This window comes from Euprymna scolopes, chromosome 21 (assembly GCF_053919585.1).
Source record: "Euprymna scolopes isolate OS-2025 chromosome 21, ASM5391958v1, whole genome shotgun sequence".
NCBI classification, from domain to species: domain Eukaryota; kingdom Metazoa; phylum Mollusca; class Cephalopoda; order Sepiida; family Sepiolidae; genus Euprymna; species Euprymna scolopes.
In genome coordinates, this window is record NC_136502.1 from 4,023,115 (window position 1) to 4,044,536 (window position 21,422).

General features: G+C 35.3%; 1 protein-coding gene across 2 annotated transcripts in view; it reads right to left on the bottom strand.

Annotated features, from left to right (window-relative positions):
* LOC145241972 (protocadherin gamma-A11-like) overlaps nucleotides 1-9,572 on the bottom strand; it is a 331,543-nt gene extending 321,971 nt beyond the window's left edge. The window contains exon 1 of one of the 2 annotated variants that reach the window (XM_080104841.1): nucleotides 9,436-9,572. The gene's annotated coding sequence lies outside the window, so the exon portion shown is untranslated. The remainder of the gene's footprint in view (nucleotides 1-9,435) is intronic. The other variant, XM_080104842.1, reaches the window with a different exon arrangement.
* Nucleotides 9,573-21,422: the final 11,850 nt, after the last annotated feature.

Consider the following 21,422-nt stretch of genomic DNA (forward strand, 5'->3'; position numbering starts at 1 on the left):
ATTCTCTCTCCTCTGATCTCGAGCGCGTGGTTCAGTGGGGGAAGATGTGGCTGGTTACCTTTAATGCATCCAAAACCAAACTCCTATCCTTACATCATCAACTCTCTGATCCCCAGCTGGCATCAATTGTGATGGATGGCTCTCGTCTGGGTGAGGCTCCGTGTTTTGACAAGCTTCTGGGTTTGACCTTTACTCCTGATCTGAAATGGAACACACACATCAAGTCTGTTGCCAAGGTCGCTGGAAAGATGGTGGGATCCTTCTACCGCTCCAGAAGATATCTCACTACTGATGCAATTCTCTATCTATATAAAAGCCAAGTACGTCCAAGGATGGAATACTGTTGCCATATCTGGGCAGGAGCTGCTAAAAACAGCCTATCCTGCCTTGACAGAGTACAAAATAGACTTCGTTGCTTAGTGGGGGATGCCCTTTTCTCTACCCTGCAACCTCTCTCCCACAGAAGAGACGTTGCGAGCCTGTCCTTGTTTTATCGTTATTTTCATGGCAGATGCTCGTCTGAACTCCAATCTCTGGTCCCCCCTCGCCAATCTTTCACGAAAAACACCTGTCTAGCTGAATCCACTGTGAAAAATTTCCCCCACTCTATATCTGTGCCTAAATCAAAACGCGGATTCCATGAACAAAGCTTCTTTCTTAGAACTGCACGCCTGTGGAACTCTGTTCCGTCTGCCTGCTTCCCTCCGGACTACAACTTGGATGTGTTCAAGTCCAATGTTAACAAATTCCTAATGAACCGCCCCCTTAAGTAAACACTTCAGCAAATCTCCTCACTAACTTAATGTACTTGCAATAACCCTTATCCTAGAGTGGCTTCCGGGCCTTGATAAGTGGTGATCACTGTAAAAAAAAAAAAAAAAGATACCACCACGTACTGACTTAATCTGCACTACATCGAAGTTTAAGTTGCACTGTAGAAAACCTGCTTTTATATCATTAATCTAATGGTTCAAAGTTAAAAATTTAAAAGTTAGGTACCATGGTTTAAAACAGAAACATTCATTTCCCACGCGCTCCTCCTCATCAAATAGTTAAGGGAAACGAGAAAGAACAGCAAGCCAGACAAAGCTCACAAACATTTGAAATTAATTCAGAAAATAATTCCTCCACTGGATAATGAAAATTCGACGATGAGTGGGTTTCTTCTTTATATCACCAGAAACAATAATTTATGCATGAAAAATCAAATTACTAATGAAATTTTATGAATTTAATGTATATTTTGGTAATATATCGAAATAAATAACGAATGCGAACACTGGCGAAACATATTTTTTTCCTCTTATTATTCACAAGTATATATCTATTAGCATAGTATGTTATAAATAGAAATGCCCGAGTAAAACTTATACGCTAATTTAATTACATTTAACCGTGTTAAGGATTCGTGTATTTCATTAACAACCCTTTCCTTTTATTGTTTCTCTTCGTTCTCGTACACTCCCCCTTTTTTGTTCTCGGTCTTTTGAAACAAGGATGCGACCAAAATAGGAATTCGTCAGCATGACGACTGGGTACACAAGTTCTTCTTTGAATCATTTTATTATTGAAGGCCTATAAAAAGTTGGGGGAAGAAATGGATCAAGAAACTCTGATCAAGGAATTCATTTTATGTTTTTTTCTTTCTGTCACCTCAATGCAATCCTGGCATTCCGTTACTAGCCAACGCAGAACTTAATCAGTAAAGAGTTGAATGTATGATTAATTAATGCGTGTTTTTTTCTTCTTCTTTATCTTACTGGTAAACTTCCTTTCATTAGTTATTTGATGGCTGGACACAATAAAAGTCCCGCCGCACCAAATTTACGATTTATCAACATGTTTAGCGTGATTTAATGCAGAAACAATAAAACATCTTTTTGTAATCTATGTATAACGTTATACGTTTACACACGGGACCCAACACGTTGTATGCAGTCTACGTCGCAAATGAAACCAAGACAAAGAATGACCTGAACTCACTTTTTCGTGTTGTGACAACGACATTTATTACCCCATTCACCCTACACGCGTTGTTACGTACCGGGGTGGAGGATATATATGTATTCTTGTGTTTATATATCCTCTATATAATTGTGACATAGCCGTGACGATCTCTCTTTGTGTGTGGTCATGTGTGTATACAATCATGTGTGTGTGTGTGTGTGTGTGTGTGTGTGTGCCACATATAAGGAGATCTTAGGACACGTATCTTTTTCTTGCTCTTGGTCGGTGCCCCCTTGCGGCAGTTCATGCCTGTTTCAAAAGAACACGACTCGATTTTACTATTTAGCGAAATTCTTTATTCCGGATTTTATCCTTGACAGTGCCGCTGCATAGATTAATCAATTCAGCTTTTTTTCTTTTTTTGTCTTCTCATCTTGAATCAAGTCCAGACTATAACATTTGATCTTGACCTTGAAAAATAGTATGCACCATCTGGTAAAACTCTACATCTCAAAATCTATATTTCCCATTACGTCATCACTACACATAGCCTAAAGATCCGTGGCGGGTTTTTGTCACGTATATTTGCTTATATTATGGTTAGCTTAAATTCTATCTGTCAAATTAACATCAAATTTACATTCCCGACAACTATTAAATGTAAATATTTCAACTTAACATAACTTTTTCACATCGATACATATTTCTATCTAACAAAATACTTTTACTAATCATAATAATCGACCATTTTCATAATTTCCGGTAAACTAACAACATAGCACTTAGGAAACCAAATCAAGTCTTATATATATATATATATATATATATATATATATATATATATATATATATATATATATATATATATATATATGCATGTTATTTTTGTCGATTGGCACGTCTTTTTAACTTAGTCAAAATACACTTCCCATTCATGAATGATACAAGGAGATTTTACTGAGTTTTTCAAGGTTTTATTAAAGAGAATTTACTTGTGGAGAGAAAGATCATTATTTTTTTAGTTTACTAAAACATTCTTAAGAAATGGGCTACGCAACGGATAAAGGCATTGGCAATATTCAGCTCAGATGATCAGTTTCATCATCTGAAACTGCCTTGCTCATATCGCTTCCCCAGATGGACTGATTTGAAAAACCTTTGTTTCTCTCGTTCGATAACGTGATGCCATCTTATATTATAATGGTTCGACCTTGTTTTGTCTAGAGAGCTTGACCTATGCCTTCTGCTTCCTCTCACGTCATCCGTTTATTACTAGGTTATCCTGACATGTGCTAATGTGACCCTAATCCAAATTCAAACTAACTTAATCGCTAATTACGTAGGGCCCCTTATACGTAACAATCTTTCACAGTTGATGATGTCACTTGTCAATTAGATGAACCGTCTAGACGACTACGATTAGTAAATACTGAAATATAATAAAATCAGATCTCACCTGTTTTGTATTGCATATCAAGCGTTTTTTTTTTAAATATATTTTTAATACTGAATCACAAAAACAACTACCATTTCTGTTTTACGGTATATGGACCTTTTTTGTTAGTCATTTATTGTTGAAACTCAACCACATACTTGCCTGTATATGTTATTTAATGCCGAATAATTCCAACCAGTAATGTCATAGGTCGCGGCAGAACAAATATTCTGAATTCATCTATTAAACATCTTGCACATGCAGAATGATTTACGTCATTAAAGAATTACCAAAGTCATAGACATCCGTGCTTTCCGTGCCTTTTAGACCCCCTCCCTTCTGAGTAGTCGACCAAAATGATTTCCTTAATTTAAAGCGCCAATAAGGTAGCCAGAAAAACAAGCATTTGTCTTGTCTTGTAAATTATTTGCATGCTAATGGGAAAATATTTATTACTTGCAAATCGATTTTGTATGCCATTTCAAAATAACGCCTCAAAGTTTACCTACCTACCTATATGGGGAATTTTGCAGTGATTCGGATAGTTTCGTTTCGTTTCGTTCAAAATATTTACTAATTCATTTTCATTAATTTTGTATGAAAACAAAATGATACAAATAGTTTCGTTTCGTTTTTCGTTTTGCTTCGTACATCTATAAGAATTGCATTACAACCAGATTGTGGTAAAAGGTACCAAGGTCAAACAGAATACTATGAAACATGAAAAGTTATAATTACGACAACCCAAAAATTGCAATTATTTATCAGGTTGAGTAATTTGACAAAATAATTATATAAAAATTTGCATAAATCAATCAAAATATTTAAATTTCACGTTATAAGAACATCCAATGAGCATCAGGTTTATTTTAGGTTATAATAAAAAAACGAACGAAAAGAACTTTTTCTAAAACGAAACGAAACGAATGAAAAATTATATTTTATAAAATTTTTACTACGAAAGTTTACAGCCCGCTTGATTCTTCCTTGCTGATAATTACATCCTTGGCAATTAAAAGAGATATGAGGATATCTTCCACAGTGGATGACGTTATGAAGCGTTACAATTCTGAAATGTGGTTTGTTATCTTTCTTGTCACCGTGCATGCTTCATCTCTGTACATGAATGTTTCGATGGCAGGAAGAAAGGCGAATAACATAAATAAAATAGTGAGAGGGATAGAATGATGTAATTAATTAGAAAAATTAAAGAGGAGGTCAAGGTAGATATAAAAATGAATGACAGAGGTCTATTATGACATCATAATATATTCTGACTGGGATTGTGAGACTTGTAATGCTGAGGAAATTTTATTCTCAACCAATGTGAAAATTGAAATATTCTCTCTCTCTCTCTCTCTCTCTCTCTCTCTCTATATATATATATATATATATATATATATATATATATATATATATAATCCACATACAGTAGTTTTGCAGCATCACAGTTCATCAGTGGGGCTAGACCAGCAACTACCTTAAGCCAGGATTGAAGTTTACCGTCCAGGCGACAGTCACGTTTTGCCCGTTACACTACTAGGCTGCTGCAGAGATTGAGAAAGCTGGTGACTATGTAGAAAGATAAATCCTGAAGAACAAAAGGCCCCTCGTTCTAATGGCATCACTTCCGTTTTCTTAGCTCTTAAACGTATTAGTTTTTGTTTTTTTTTTGTTAAAAATAGGTGGCATTACTTTCGGAACGACCCTCGTATATAAATATTGACCTAATAAGTCACAGGTCGTCTAGTTGATTGTGAATTTTGCGAAATATGTAGTTGCTTCTTATTTTTTTTATTGGCCATCTTATTTATTGGCCATACAATTATTCGCATTATTTTTGTCTACTTATTTTGATGTTTTTTTTTGTTTATTTTCTTTTTTGTGTCTTTATTCGCTTCATACGATTGTTTATAGTTTTTCAATTTTACTTATTGACTTCTTTATATTTTTATTGTCCACGTTTTTTTTTTACTATTCATCTAATAATATAACCACAACAATAACAACAACTAACAATAATAATAATAAGAAGAATAATAAGAATAAGAATAAGAAGAAGAAGAAGAAGAACAACAACAACAACAACAACAAAGAGGAGGGAGGATTACTGCCACTCAACTATCAGCGATGGCCAGTGGTCGTTGCCAATGATAAATCAATGGTAAACGGCTGTTGTTATAATGAAAATTCATTTGCGAATGTTTTCGAAAGAGGTGCATAATACTGGAAGTCTGGGGAGACGTGTTGTCACTCAGATTTCAGGGAACACACAAATAGAAATCTTTAATGATGGGTTGTGAGAAAACTCCTAGTGAGTAAAATAAGAATAAGTCAGGGGAAGAAGGAGGAGAAAATAAATCCCAATCATTGTAGGAACACTAGGAAGAGTTCCAAAGAACTTGGAAAAAACTAGGAAACATTGGAATCAAGGGGAAGACAGACGGTATTGCTGAAAACAGCTGAAATCTCAAGGAAAACCCTCGAATGCGTAAAACTGATTCACATCTGCTACAAACACTAACCGGTCATAAATACAAAATGCAATAGAAGTTAAACATTTGGAACCAATAAAACTGAAACTGCAAAATTATAAGATAACTAGCCCCCCCCTCCAAATGTGTACTATCGGCATCGACTGGCGTCACGTAAAAGGTTGTAAAGGGTCAAGGAGGATGGAAATCCTTAAGAGGGAAAGCACCAATAGACCTCGATTGGAGGAGATCAAAGAGGATTGAGACCTTGGGAAGACTTGTTCTTACATTCTAGTGAAGACCAAAAGTTCATGGTAAACGGCTGTTACAATAACGTACATTCATTTGCAAACGTTATTGAAAGAGGATGGAGAGTACTAAAATCTGTTAAGACTTGTCAACTAGACTTTAGGCATACCACTTGTTGTCGGTGTCTCTGATGATAACCTGTGTGAGAACTCATAGTGAGTATGCACTCCTACTACTACAACAACAACTACTACTACTACAAATAATAATAATAATAATAATAATAATAATAATAATAATGATGATAATCATAATAATAAAATCCTTGATTTTTTACAATATTCATTAATTAGCTTCACCTTCGAAATTGTAGGCTATCTTTTTTCTGATTGTTTCTGGAAAAGATTTTCAAATCCACCCAATACATAAAAATTACTAATGCACATTTCATTTCCATTTTTTTTTCTAAAGTTTTTTATTACCGAAAATGTATTTACGCCAATTAACTTTTTGTAATTATTTTCATACGATTGTAGAAGTATGATAACTCATTATGTTCATCCGAAAAATGTATATTTATTGATTATATAAGCAAACAATTGATGTTTATGTAGTTCGCTGTATGTATGTGTTTATTTTTTATTCAATAGAGCTATCTTTAGTGTTAAAATATACAAAAAGAAAAACAACAAAAAAACCCAGCAAAATGTCACCTTCACATAGGGATTATTATCTTTCAAACAGTCCGCACATCTATTAATAGAAGGCTATTTTAAAAGGAACGTTGTGTTATAGATTATATGTATGAGATGAATAACTACCTTGCACTTCTTTGGGCAAGGTGTAGCACCTGTCAGCCTCCCTCTTAGGTTTTGGAGGGTTACTATATACATACACACACACACACACACACACACACACACACACACACACACACACACACACACACACACACACATAAATATAAGTAAATGGTAGTTTGCTTGAAGCGACACGCAATATGGTTTCCGTTCTGCTAGATCTACAGCAGATGTGCTAACGGTTATATCTCATAAGATTAGCGAATCTCTCGACAAAGGCTTCATTTCTAAGGCAATTGCTCTCGACATATACAAGGCCTTTGAGAAGGTTTGGCATAAAGGCCTACTACACAAAATTTCCAGCTACGGTATAGCTGGAAATGTTTTCTCGATCATTAAATCATTTCTCTCAGATAGGCTCATAAGAGTAGTGGTTGATGGGCAGAAATCAGAGGCCCACAGTATTAATGCTGGAGTCCCTCAGGGGTCCATACTGGGCCCAACTCTCTTCCTGATCTACATCAATTATCTCCCAAAAACACATACTAAAATCTTTCGTTGACATCTATGCTGATGACACGACCATCTATGGCAACACATCAAAGGCCGTAAATGATGATGTTCTCTCTGATTATCTCTCCTCTGGTCTTGAGCGCGTGGTATAGTGGGGAATCAGGTGGCTGGTTACCTTTAATGCATCTAAGACCAAGCTCCTATCTCTACATCATAAACGCTCTGATCCCCATCTGGCATCAATTGAAATGGATGGCTCTCGTCTAGGGGAGGCTCCATGTTTTGATAAGCTTCTCGGTTTGACCTTTACTCCTGATCTGAAATGGAACACATACATCAAGTCTGTGGCCAAGGTCGCTGGGAAAATGGTGGGATCCTTCTACCGCTCCAGAAGATATCTCACTACTGATGCAATTCTCTATCTATATAAAAGCCAAGTACATCCAGAGATGGAGTACTGCTGCCACATCTGGGCGGGAGCTACTAAAAACAGCCTATCCTGCCTTGACAGAGTACAAAATAGACTTCGTGGCTTGGTAGGGGATGCCCTTTTCTCTACCCTGCAACCTCTTTCCCACAGAAGAGACGTTGCGAGCCTGTCGTCGTTCTATCGTTATTTCCATGGCAAGTGCTCGTTTGAGCTCCATTCTCTGGTCCCCCCTCGCCAATCTTTTTCAAAAAGCACCCGTCTAGCTGAAACCACCGTCAATAATTTTCCCCATTCCTTATCTGTGTCTAAGTCAAAACGTAGATTCCATGAACAAAGCTTCTTTCTTAGAACTGCATGCCTGTGGAACGCTGTTTCGCTTGCCTGTTTCCCTCCCGACTTCAACCTTACTTACTAAGTAATGACACCTTACCAATTCTCCAATACTATTGCTACACCATCCCTTTGATTACTGTACACACAATAACCCTTATCCCTGAGTGGCCATTGGGCCTTGATAAGTGGTGAACTCCATGTAAAAAAAAAAAAAAAATCCGATGATTTTGAAGAACATTTTTTTAATATAATATATTTGTTTTTTGCAAATCGGGTTCTATTTAACCCATAGTTGGGACCCTAACAGGTACTACCACTCCGGGTCAGAGTGGACCTGGGAGCAATGGCAATTAAAGGGTGGTTCCACACTCCCCAAAGCCCGCAAGCTGGGGCCTCACCATCGGATATAGTTTAAGGTCATATTCAGGACGATGATTAAATAGAAATCGAAGAACAAAAAAATAATTAAACAAGTGAAGCATCACATTGGATGAAGCATAAAAAATGACTTCAGTATTTGCCCCACCCCCATTTAGCCACAAAAGTCCCCAGGGGACGCCAAATCCTGGTGAAAATGAACAAACGGTGCAGTTTTAGGCCTTAACATATGTAAATGTGAGTTCTGTACCACGCAAAAAAAAAAAAGAAATTAAGCCCATTTTTGCTTCCTCATTTAGCCTCCAAGCTTTAACATATTTAAAATTGAGTTCAGCACCATGCAAAACTGCTAAATAGACATACACAGAAAAATTTGGACAAATATGGTAAAATAGTCCCAAAAAATGGAGTGTTTTTATTAGCTCTAAAAGAGCCCCTGGGACACACCCAAGAGTTATCGCGAAGTATAGACAAACAAAATTATATAGAAATCAGTTAGTTACAATTTTTCAAGAAGTTTTATGAAAACCAAAGCATCAATTTTTTTTAATAAGCACAAAAGTGTCAATTTTAGCCATTTTGATCCGAAAGGCACCCATAGGGGGCAGCAAGAGTTTCCCCGGAAATTCCGTTCTGTTACTTTTTTACTCATATCATGCTTAATGTTTGTGCAAAATTTTTAAAAATTCCAAGGAGTGGTTATTGAGAATAGTGCGGAGAGACAAACGGACGAACGGACAAGGGTGAATTTACAAGTCCACCTTCCTTTTGTCGGGGACCAAAAACGAAAAGAACAAAATAGGAAAACATAAGAAAACATGAAAAATTGTTTTTATTTTTCTCAGCGAAACAATTAGTAAGAAATATAAATCTTACCCCGAATTCAGTAAACTGTGTTGTTATTTGGTGCAGAATTTCGCAGTCAATTTGACTTTTCCTTCCATTGCTGTTCTGTGAACTGAGAAGTCTTTGAATTTCAGTGTTTAATGACGATGCAGACGTGGCCGACAACCTGAAAAATACATAATTTTCTTCCTGTAAATACCGACCATGTTTCAAACGAGTATGCGTTCATAATTCCCATTAGTTCGTTTTTACAATGACTCAGAGACTGATAATCATATTTTCTAGACAAATGGTGATAGTCTATTTTATCTTGCATGGTTTTAAGCTTATCAGATGAAAGTAGAAATCAAGACTGGTGTAGATTATTCTTGTTCTTGCTATCCACATGGATTAAATAAAGTTTTAAGTTTGAAATTCTGTCTAAAGACTCGAATTAAAAAATTGTCCCCGAAGAAGGTCGAATGCCACGTCAGTCGAAATGTAACTAAAATAACATTCAACATAAGAATGGTATAACGCAAATACTTCAATGTATCAATCCTAAAATATTCCGAAACATAATAGATTTTATATTTCAAAAAATAAAAGGAAATCATACACAGCAAAACAACTATTTCGCAAAATGCATATTATTTTCTTATTCGTAACAATTTTTTCAACCGAAAATAATTTGTAATCGGTTGTTCCAACACATAATCTTTCAGCGTTGGCTGATTTTTCGCAATTTCGGCTTCCATGAACACAGAATCTTTTGACAGACGAAAACGACAATATGGCGGGAATAGAGACTAGAGCAGAAACTGGTGAAAAAATGACAGCCGCGGTAAAGTGCCGTAACTGTTGCAGCAGCCGGTACATCGATGGAATCAAAGTGAATGGAAAGATGCGTGGGTATACGGAAAAAAAGAAAAAGAAATTATTGAATCGAAACTGATCAGTCGACCGAAAGTTTACATTTTTCCCTCGAACAACGAATATTTTTTTTTTATCGTTCATTCGCTTATCGCAGTCATTTTAGATCCCGGGAAGCCATTTTGTAAGATCATTTGTTTCCTTTAGACGCGAACTGTCGCTGGAATAAAAAAGAGAGCAGAAAAGGATGAAAAAGAAAGATCAAAATCAGGTGACAATGACAGATGGTTGAAAGTCTTTACTGTATTTTTCGGCTTCCCTTTGATAACTTAATCAGGAGTAACATCTTTTGACTATTCGTCAGTCGCATGAATGGTATGTTTTCCCTCACAAACACACGCTCGCGCGTGCATATATATATATATATATATATATATATATATATATATATATTATTATACTGTTGGTAGAATTTCAACAACACAATATGTCATTCCAAAGAGTGCTCAATGCATAAAAGAGCAATATATTGATTGTTGGAGAGCTATTGGCTACACATTAGCAAACGTGTTTCAATCACCCCCTAGCAGGGAAAATCACCTCATCAGGCCATCAGGTGGATGGTTTTTGGCCCGATGAGATGATTTTCCCTGCTAGGGGGTCATTGAAACACGTTTGCTAATGTGTAGCCAATAGCTCTCCAACAATCAATATATATATATATATATATATATATATAAGAACACAATTTAAGACAGGATACTCAAAAAAGAAATAATATTTCCTTAATCCGCGAAGTTTCAAAGAATCCATCTTTTCATCTGTGGAAAGATATTAGCAAATGAATATTATAGCAAAGCTATGAAGTTGCTGGTACTGGCATAAATTGAAACTGTTAAAAGCTTCTGCAAACTGATTAGTGTACATACATTTACGTTAGTTTTAAAATAATTTTTCTAATTTGATTTTTATGTAGGGCTGTAGTTTAATTACTTTACTAAAGAGAGATAAAAAAAAAACAGTGAGACTGACGCTTAACTGTCTTCCTGTCTCAAATTAAAGTGTAGCATCTGTTCTTATACATCCCTTCACCTGTTTTGCCAATCAGTCAGTGAAAGACGCATCCTTATATGCTGAGTCAACTTTCCCTTTTGCGAGAGTTGAATTTTCCCCATATTAAAAATAGACATTATGTCTAATTCTTCTCTCCTAGGGAGAAATCTTTATCTCATAGTTCGTTCCTTTTTTAGCTACAACAGTAATCGTGAATCATCATCATCATAATCCTATGAATCTGAAGATTTTATTGTTGGCATTGGTTTCCACGATATTTTACTAGTCAGAATTCTTTCTAGAAAGACATCCGTTACTTACAAGAGGGGCCAACATCCTAAATGAAAGCGATTTTTGTGGAATTAATTGGATTCGAACACCTAGGTCGTCAGTTACTAAAATAGTTTTGCTTTATTAAAACGACCTCTTTTTATTTAGTAAAAGATGAAAAAATTATAAGGTTTCATTCTTTTTAATTAATCGCAATTTTCTTTCCTTTTTAATTCATACACACTTTATTTTTTCGCTTGATTATTATTTTTTTAATATTTCAAACTTTCATAAGAACAACATCTTTCATCGCTTTAATCGTCTATAGAACGACGGTTTTATTGTCTGGCTCAGAAGAGGATATTTCAATTCAATTAAGTTCGACTGCCTTGTCTCATTATGTAAGTAATACACTTGACAATATTCTTAACTTTTTTCTATAATATAAAGAAAAGTTGTCTGGGTGTATATATTCAGCTAAAAGTCGAAAACAACAAAACAAACATCGACAAAGTTAGTATATTCTTAAAAGACGATGCCGCGGATGAATAATATTTAGCGAAAAAAAAGAATCATTCAATCTTTAAAGGTCAACTGCGTAGAGACCGATTTTTCGCGTACTTTTAATTTTATTACTAATTTGGAAAGAAAATGGTGACTCATTTCCAAATTATTACTCTGGAATTGTATTCATCGTCTCTTTACACTCTTAAAACTTTTTTTTCTGTCATAGAAAAAAGAGAGTAAAAAGAAACTAAGATATGGTGGTTTTAGTAATGCTCCAGCAGCCTCCTCAGTTTTTTATTTTTCACTCTATATGATGTTCCTTCATTGCTTGCGTAATTAAGAGTGGGATGATTCTATAGCAGAGGTACAGAAAAATGTTTTTCCCACGAATTAGAATGCAAACCGAACAGTTTGAGGGAGATCAGTTGAACTGTTTTCGTTATCCTCCTGCGGTTCTCATGTCTTTGAACAGCTCACCGTAAAAGAACTGCTTGGGTGTGTTAAATCTGAAACTCGGCATATACTCACTCTACAGGGGTGAACGATAAATAAGTGGTTGGAAAGACGACGACGTATAAAAACGGGAGAGGGGAAAGAGATAACAATCAGACAGCATGCTAAATAAGACCTCTCCCATTTTATTTTAATGGGACCGAGCAACGTTAAGTAACCTTGCTAAGAATCAGGTAAGTATTAAATGTGATAGCAATAATTACTTAAGCAAGTGTTTAGCTTGAAAACAATACCTATTCTTTTAAACAAATATTTCTCTTTACGATATTGCTATCTTAATATCTCCGCAGTGTTTCCATATTATATACCTATTTAGCTAACGAGATTTTCATTTTAAGCACAAGTTAGAATTAACAAAGTTCAAACAGCGTTATTATTGTATATAAGTTTGTATTTGACATAAAAATGAAACAGAGTAGCATTTTAGCTATTTATATTAAGTAGCTCCATGCTTAGTCTGAAGTGATTTCCATAAAAATGTGTTACAGTTGATAGTATAGTTATTATAAATATATTTGAACCTTGACATATTTGTCTTCTATAATATAAATCTCACCTGTTTGTTTAAATGTATGTATGTATGTTTGTATGTCTTGCAAAAACTTTCGACAGAGGCAACAGATTTTCACGAAGTCTATCATTTTGAAGCTGGACACTTTGCCCTCAACTGGGTAGTTTTCTACTGGGAGGGTCGATTTTTCCGCAAACATTTTTTGCAAATCATTCATCCCTCGCTTCACGACGTCGCTTAAAAGGCGTTATTTAGACCGCCCGTGACGTCACAACCACGGTAGGCACATCGATAAGACATCTTTTTTTTTCACCTCTTTTTCCTTTGGAGGTTCGAGCCTGCTTACTACTATTTTTTTTTGCGCTCGCAATTATCCGTTTTTATTAGCTCGACCAACACCCTTACACACACCTCCACTTTCTTTTCCGCCTTCGTGTAACGGGTTCGAGCCTGCCTGCCTACAACAATTTTTTTTTTGCTCAATACACACCTCCAAACACCCGGACAACACTGGGCACCCAGGCTAGTTTTAGATAAATATTACACTTGATAACATTGAACGATGCGTGTTAAGATGTTTTATCTTTTTTAACTTGGGATCACCGCTTATCAAGGCTCCTAAGCCACTCAAGTATAAGTGTTAATAATTTAGGTAGATGTGAGAAAACATGACCACTAATGGGTAAGGCTTAACTATTTAAGAGGGCGGATAAACAGGAACTTATTAACATTAAACTTGAGAGAAACCATATTATAGTCGGTGGGAAAGCAGCTTCATAGTATTGTGTTCCACTGATTGACATTTCTAGGAAAGAAACTCTGCTCACAGAATTTTCGTTTATTTTTAGGCACAGATGGAGATGAAAGTTTGGACAGTTGTGGGTGGTTAAACGAGTATGCGTTGCCAACGTTTTACAGAGGTATCATAGATTGAAGTGCAGTCAAGCACCTACCATCAAAAGTAACAATTGAGCAGAGATAGTTGAAACAATGTCAATTTAAACAAGTGTTCATATTGAGTCTGTTGTCTCTTTAAAGATATTTTCTTTTTAGATAAGTATTAAGCTAGATAGAATTGGGTTGGACAAATTCGTCCATTCAAATGAGTGTACTATGTAACAGATTTGTCTATTCAAATTAAGGTAAAGTTTGACAGATTTTTTTTTCATTCATGTAATTTTTGACCGATTTTAACAATTCAAATTAGTTTGACAAATTGACCCTTTCAAATGAGTGTAAATTTTGACAGATTGGTCCATTCAAATCATTGCAAAGTTAGACAGATTGACCCTTTCAAATGAGTATAAATTTTGACATATTGGTCCATTCAAACTAGTGTAAAGTTAGACAGATTTGTCCATTTAAGTAAGTATGACGCGTGATAAATTTGTTAAGATTTAAAGTAATGTCCTCTAGGATAAATATTATGATTGATAAAATTGTCCTTTCATCTACTTATTAAGCTTGGCAGCTTTTTCTTTATTTTCTTTATTTTTCTCGTGTAAGGGAGGCAATCATTTTTTTCTTTCCTCTATTCGGATAAAGAATAAATCCAGAAAAAAATTCAATGTAATCGATTTTTTTTTCCTTTTTCTTTTTAGTTTATAGCAATTTTCTTTTACGTCCTCCATTTTTATTTCATAAAATACTGAGTTTTTTCCTGATTTCTTATTTTCTTAATCTTTGTGCCAGCTGTCAGAACAACATGTTTTTCACCGTTCTGTCTAACGACAGGTTTATTGTCTGCTTTTGAAGTGGGCGTCTCATGAAGGGGAGGGATAGGCTTTTCTGCACATGCATGCATAATTAATTCAAGGATGAGTCGATTTTGAAAAGACGACGTTACTGAGTCGGCACAAAGAAAGCTAGCGAACCGTGTTCGAGAACTAGTTAGGAATGCTTTTTAGACAAGCTGGAACCCATCTCTCCCTCATTTGTTTACGCACCGACTATGGATTTGATACATTTATTTTTGGACCAATAGAAATAACAGAATGTTGAATGTTTCGACGTTTATAAAAATACGCGAAATTTATTAACCCGATAGCCGTGGAGACAAGTGGAGTGATAGGCCCCGTCATGTGAAACTTCCTCTACAACTTTGATCTATTGATGAAGCGCTATACCAGGCCATCGTGAATTGACTTCGATTTACAAGAACCTATCGATCTTCGCTATTCGAAGAGATGCTTTGAACGTGATCGTTGTCTGCTAAATCAGAAATTAATCTGATTAAACTTCCTGATATTTGCATATTAGTTTTAATAAGTATACTATTTACTTAATTAATTAAACATAATATATTTTTTATGGAAATCGCTCGAGACAAGATATGAAACTACTTGATATAAGAAGCTAAACAAATGCCACTACAATTTCAAAACTAGAAAACAATAAGTGTTCGATGGCTAGATTTCGATTCAGAAAACAATGATCGATCATGAAATGTAACTACTAATCATTGGCGTCCATTTGGTTATGTCTGATATTGGTTCTTTACCTGGAAGTTAGAGGATGGTGGCAGACGGCGCAGTCTTTTTTTTTCCATCGGGATCGCTTCTCCTGTTGCGACTGTTTATTCTCGCATCTCTTGTGACCACTGGTAACCTGTTGCTTCAAAGGATCGCGTTGGTCATCAAGTAACTCAAAGCTACCAAAGATTTACTTTTTACTTTCTTTTCTAGGGTTTTATGTTTACCTTACAACATAAACCGCACACACGGAAAAAATAAAAAAAATGTCTACGATGAAATGTAACCGTTTTTTTTTTTTTTAATTTTATATTTACTGCTGTAGTTACTGTTGTGAGACTGATTCTCTGACACGACAGATGCGTTTTCGTAGTGGATAAAATACTTGGTACAATTCAGATATAAGTTACACTTTTCTGGAGGTTGAAAGTTCAATCCTAAGTGTGGTCGACATTAAAACTGCAATTGCAAATTGCTTAGACATTCTGCCCAGTCACAACTAGCGGAACGAGATCATACTACTTTCGACAATTAAATAAAGAGTTACGTTCGAAATTCTGTGCTGATTCCAGAGTCTGAGAGAATGTTACCTTACGCTACAACGGAACACCGACCACTCTAATTTTTTTAGGAGTATTCAAGTTCGCTAACAACGAATCTGATACTCAACCCCGCCGCAAATTTACCGTTTGCATGGTATGAGCTCCTGGACCTTGGGATTATTTTGTGCCATTTCACCGCCTTCATAGTGTTTTCCTTACATGATACGTTCGCGTGCGAACAGACGTGGTGAAGTGTCTTATATCGCATAGGAATCTGTAAGAGGCCATTTTAAATAAGGAAGTTTTCAAAAAAAAAAAAGTGGTTAATTATTTTCTTTTTGTCTTGCATAGTTTTTAATTGATCTAAAAATGTTTTCACGAGCGGTTTACAAAAACCTAAGCACTAAACATTGTTCTTGTTAACCGCTCGTGAAAACTTCTTAGATCAATTAAAAAGCATTAAAAACTATGCAAGACAAAAAAGAAAGAAAAAAAAAGTTAATTTTTTTGTTGTTGGAAACTTTCTTATTTCAAATGGCCGCTTACAGATTCCTACGCGATATGATAAGACACTTCACTACGCCCGTTCGCACGCGAATGTATCATGTAAGAAAAACACTACCGAAGGCGGTGAAGTGGCACAAAATAGTCCCATGGTTCAGGGGCTCATACCATGCAAACGGTAATTTTACGGCGAGTTTGATTATCAGATTCGTTGTCAGCGACCTCGAATACCCCTAAAAAAAACAAATTAGAGTGGTCGGTGTTCTGTTGGAGCGTAAAATCACATTTACCAGATTTTCGCGTTCGACAAAATGATTCCCGAGTTCGGTAAGATACACCTGAAGAATGTCGGAGGTTACATCGACCGAAACGTTGTGAAAATAACAGTTTGAAGAATCCAGATAATACGAATAATCAATCAATCATTTGAACAAGCCAGAAACACATAATCAAAACAAATATGTTTGAAATTAGGTACTCATGTGCCCTTTTTATGCACCCCTCCCCACAAAAAAAAAAAGTGCGATGTTAAATCTATGATTTTATCAGCTCAGATATTCAAGGATTTCGGCTGTAAGAAAATGTGTTTAAAAAAATTGTGCAGCTGTTGATTAATCAACTTTGTCAAAAAAGATGTTTTATAAAATAAATAAAGAATAAGTAATTTAACATGTTCAATAAAAAGGGAGAAATTATAAAAAGCGAATAACAAAAAAAAGTAATCAAAAAGAAAAGCGAAAACCAGAATAGACAAATATAAAAACTAAAATATAAACAAAAGAAAATACAATAAACAAAAAAGACTAAAAAAACAAGAATCAAAAGCATAAAAGTAAAAATAAAATAAAAACTAAAATATAGACAAAAGAAAATACAATAAACAAAAAAGACTAAAACAAGAATCAAAAGCATAAAAGTAAAAATAAAATAAAAACTAAAAAAGAAAATCAAAACCAAAAATGTTTCTATTTAGTAACACACAGTAAAATTTAAAACATGAAAAACATGTATGGAAATGAATAGAACTCATCAGCGAGGAAAACACTAATCCCCAAAAATGTTCTTTCAAGTTGATTTGTAGCGATCGACTGTATTTCAATAAAAATATAATATCCAATTAAGTTTTTCCATCAATTTGACCTCAGCAAAACGTAAACATGTTCAAGAATATTTCACTTAATTATTTGAACGCTAAAGACTCGTGCTTCATCCAAGAGTCATAAAAAGCCAGATACAACTAAACTATGGTTTGATGGAAGGCTCCCTAGCCGGGAAAGACGTTGACATCCCAGAAATTGTTCTATACTGGCTACAGCAATACATTAGAATATTATATTTCGGTACTTCTATATTATAATAAAGAAAACATTGAATTTCAAGTAAAACAAATGGTGCTTACGTAAGTGTCATGTCGCAAATAGTAACATATCCAAAAATAACGGAAAATGATAAGGTAAAAAGTTTAGATGAAGAATAAAATTTGCCCGACATTTTGAATTACGTTCATTACGTGACGTAAGCAACACAACTTAATTATCTCCCCTGCCAACTTATCTCAATTGTTTTAAATAAGTGTAATAGTGATTTCGTTTCATTTCACAAATTTCTTTTTTCATTAATAATTATTTTTCTACGTTATCGTTTTTCGTAATTTTTGAATATGTTATTATCTGAGACCTGACAATTATGTAGGTAGCATTTGCTTTACTTTAAATGCAATACGTTTTTTTATTATAATATAGAAGCGCCGAAATTTCTTCTCTGATAATAATCTCAGTGGTTTTATCAGGAGTCCATTTGCCGAACTGTCGCTATTTAAGATTTAAAAATTAATTTTAAACACCTGGAAGCTAGCTTAAGAGGAATATATGGGCACATTACAGTTGAATATTTATTATCCTTTTTATTTTTAAAATACAATCTTACCGGCAAGGTATTTAGTTGCGTCATAAATAATGCAGGGACATTTTATTAATATTTCCTTTTTTACAGTCCTGATTGCAGAAAACTAGCACAAAAAGAATCCACATAAAATTACTGTTAAACACGCACTGACTACTTCAATCGTGTATTCTTTTCCGATGTGTGGCCCTGCTCGACCAATCAGAGCTTTTGATAAATTTCTGACCCCCCTCCTCTCTACTTTAGTCAGTATAAAAGCCAGGTGAAATATTTCTACTTTCAGTTAATTATTCAAACCCAGGGGAATTGTGTTTCATCCAGTAGAAATTAAAAAGCCAAAGACAACCGGAAATGGTGTTAAGAACGGCTACCTGATCGGGAGAGGTGTTGAAACTGCAGCAAATCGTTGTATCGTTCGGCCTTCCGCATATTCAACAAGGCAATTCTCACAAGACCGATTTTAAGCCTGGATTGACAATTACAAGCGCTGAAATGTGTTAACGAAAGATACTGTCCGCATTCTTCATTCGGTGTTCTCGCCAAGGGAAGGTGAAGAGGAAAGATAAACAAATGATACACACACGACCAGCCGACGTGCTTGGGATGTTTATCGTTGAGCAAGAGTGAACCAGCTTAAGAATTATTAGCCTACGAATAGCGATGACGTCGAGTGTCGGTCTCGCTGACGGTGAAATTAGCCGTGCATGGTGTATATATTAGCCGAAAGGTGAGAATAGCAAAGACGAGTAATTCCCAACCGTTACCGAACTATCGCCATAAAGAAAAGCCAGGCTTCATTTTCTACTGTCCTCATTTGGTCACGTGATTTGCAATGTTTATGAGCATTGGCAACTATTTTTTATGAATAAAAAAATAATAATACGCTTATATTACGTTTTTGAATTTTTGAGATGAGGATTGGTTATTCGTATTGTTTGGATTTTTTGGACTACTGTTCTCATCTTTTCACAACATTTCGGTTAATGTAACCCCCGACCTTCTCTAGTTGTATCTTGTCGAACCTGGAAATATTTCTGTCGGAAGTCTAGACGGAATTTCGAATGGAATACTTTTACTTTATTTACTTCACAGAGGTAGCATGTTCTCGTTTCATCAGCCATGATAGGATAGAGGTTCTAAGTAATTTGCAATTGTATTTTTCGATCGCCCACACTGAGAATTGAACCTTCAACCTTCAGGAGAATCACTTTTACAACTGATTTTTTTTTTTCAATTCCTCTAATCACTGCGCCACAGATTCTTGTAAAGGTTACATCGACTGAAACGTTATGATGAATCCAAATACGAATACTTTTACACCCATAAGAATGAGATCGTCTGATAATCCAATATGTAATGTAAAAACGAATTGTTATCTGGCATGGGTATCAAACATTTATATTTTACCTATTTTAAAATGAATTGTTCTTAAATCAAATAATATTACGCCACGAATAAGTTTCTTGTCATATTTGGCTTTAACATATTTAAAGATTATTTTTTTGCATATTTTAATACACGTAATTCTTTTTACATGAATGTATTATAAATTTCTTTAAGGTATATAATGAATATTTAGCTAAAAATGTCAATTATTTTATAGAGGAAGGATTTTTTTCCTTAAAATAGCAACAACAATGGTAGTTATTAATTCAAGAGAACTGCTATAATTATGTAGATAATCGACCAAAGTGTATTTTAGTGAGTATAAGTCATGTAGAATATTTGCAAGTGAAGCATGCATGGTCCCCCCATCAGCGCACAGTGAACGAGGCATAAAAAATGACTAAGTTCAGCATTTGCTCCCCCCCCTCATTTCCTCAAAGTCCCCAGGGATATACAAATCCTGGTGAAAATGAACAAGCATTGCAGTTTTAGGCCTTAATATATGTAAATTTAATTTCTGCACCATGCAAAAAAAAAAAGAAAAAAGAAATGAGTAAGTCCATCATTTCCCTACACCCATTTAGCCCCCAAAGTCACCAAGGCCTTACCATATTGAAATTTATTAGACCCAAGAGTTATCGCGAAGTATAGGCAAACAAAATTATATAGAAATCAGTTAGTTACAACTTTTCAGAAAGTTTTATAAAAATCCAAGGCATCAGTTTTTTTAATAGATACTTGTGCATTTAACGAACCAGACGTAACTCAGCATTTGCTCGGCTTTGTCCGACGCATGACGTCAACAGCCGGATATAACCGAGCGTTGCGATTAAGCAGACGAGAATTTCGCAATCAATTGGAAGAGTGTCACAACTCAAGAAACGCTTATTTGAAACGAGTTAAAAAAAATTGTTTTAAAAAGATAACTGACGAAATAATAATGAATATTACAAACCTTGCTGACAAGCTCCAGACCCCAGAGGCTTCACTAAACTTTTGCCAGCAACGGAAATTGTTGGCAGAAGAGAAAAGGTGTTTACATTTTGGCCAGGATTGTGTCCTTGCAAAGAGAACAAGCCTTTCCGACGGTTACGGTTGGAGGTGTAGAAGTGTAACATGTCGATGGACCTCCATTAAGATTGGGACCTTCTTCTTAAAATCCCGACTAACCATAGCATGTATAATAAAAATAATATACTTATGGGCGTTCGAGATGGCATCTACAAAAAATATCCATCGCGAATGTGGGTTACGTTCTCGCCACAATTGTGGATTGGAAAATTTTCCTGCGTGATATATGAAGGGACTATTTTCTTAGGAATCCCCGACAGATACGGTAGAAATCGACGAGTCCGTTTTTAACCGCAGAAAACACAACGTCGGCAGACTTTTGACACCAGTGGTCTGGGTCTTCTGTCCAGCTGAAGGGCGCCGGGAGGTTTGCGTTGCCACTCCAGGCGCCCAATCGCAGTCCTACCGACTTGCTGCAGTTTATCTTGGCCCCCG